Source organism: Gavialis gangeticus, unplaced genomic scaffold (genome assembly GCF_001723915.1).
Source record: "Gavialis gangeticus isolate Ggan-Ray unplaced genomic scaffold, GavGan_comp1, whole genome shotgun sequence".
Lineage (NCBI taxonomy): Eukaryota > Metazoa > Chordata > Crocodylia > Gavialidae > Gavialis > Gavialis gangeticus.
The window spans coordinates 20,168,266-20,169,751 of NW_017729026.1; the positions used below are offsets into that span (position 1 = coordinate 20,168,266).

At 44.1% G+C, this 1,486-nt stretch overlaps 1 protein-coding gene across 1 annotated transcript in view; it reads right to left on the reverse strand.

The window, feature by feature from the left end:
• The window catches only part of LOC109299575 (dermatan-sulfate epimerase), a 435,657-nt gene that overhangs the window by 160,297 nt on the left and 273,874 nt on the right, over nucleotides 1-1,486 (reverse strand). The gene's annotated exons all lie outside the window — the stretch shown is intronic.

Below are 1,486 nucleotides of genomic sequence, written 5' to 3' on the forward strand. Positions count from 1 at the left end.
CACCAGAGCGCCCCAAGGGATGACGAGGTCAAACGGTCATAAACTACTGCAAGACCATTTCAGGCTGGACATAAGGAAGAATTTCTTTACTGTCCGAGCCCCCAAGGTCTGGAACAGCCTGCCATCGGAGGTGGTTCAAGCACCTACATTGAACACCTTCAAGAGCAAATTGGATGCTTATCTTGCTGGGATCCTATGACCCCAGTTGACTTCCTGCCCTTCGGGCAGGGGGCTGGACTCAATGATCTTCCGAGGTCCCCATGTCTATGAAATCTATGAAAAAACCCATGCGCCAGCGTTACTGAGCAGTAACTGTAGTGACTGTTCATTTAGTTAGTATTTCATTAAGCAAGCACTAAACTAAATGTGCATTAATGAACGTGTAGACATGCCAAGTGTGTCTCAGTGTGGGGGCTCCATAGCATGCGGAGACAGGGCCTTGGGCTGCCTGCTCCCCCACCTCTGTGTTTGTCCCAATGCATGCTATTTTCACATGCTTTGCGCTGTTTTTTTTTCCAGCGATTTTGTTTTTTTGCTACCAGGGAAATAACAGTAGTAAATTTTGCCCCAGTACTGCCAATTAGCAGAGCCAGGCATGGCTTAATGTGCAATGTGACACCACAAACCACACATAACTGCATGTGTGGATACAGCCTACAAGGCTAAGCAGTTCCAATATTACCAGTCTGAAGGAGTAAATGAAGTGCAGGACACTAACTGAAACATGTGCCTCTTTTTAGCCAAGATGTGCACACAGAAATGCACTGCTCCTGCGGTTTCTGGGTGGCACCTACTGCAGGAGCAGACCTGTCACCCTTTAATGTATCATCTTTTAAATTCAATTGGTACAACATGTTCCCCTGCTTATCCCCATGTAGTTCTGCTGTTCAGTGGAGCGGAGAACAGGCCAGAACCTAACCCTGGCCCTGGGATAATTTAGGGGTGACTGTGATGCCAACAGTCACCAATGTTTCTTTATCCTAGACATGGTTAACTTCAAATTATTTATCTATGGTAACAGTCAGGGACCAACTTCAGAGGTGCTTCAGTCAGGGACCAACAGCTAACCAACTTCAGAGATGCTTTATGACTAAGGAGACCTTAGCAGGGTGTGAGCATTCACGTCAGATGACTGACTGACTTTTACAACAGGTGTTGACACTAAGCACTTTTGGAGGGTTAGCTCATGGGATATTGGGAAGGTTCATCTGGATAAAATTCCAAAGAGCTTGTTCCTTGACCAAAGGAAGGAGATATACCTTTCATCTGTGCCATGATTTAGTTTGGTTAGTGTCAGAAATGGAAACTTGTAGGACATTAGTGCTATGCCATGCATAGAAATCTTTCTATAAACAAAGCCTTTTAACATGCCTTTTGAGGAAGCATGAAAAAATGTTGATGCTGTCAAAAGATTTGCAAGATAAGTTAGTTTCTGCTTTTTAGAAATTATTTTGGGCCACTTGCACTGTTTTTTTTTTTTTTTTTT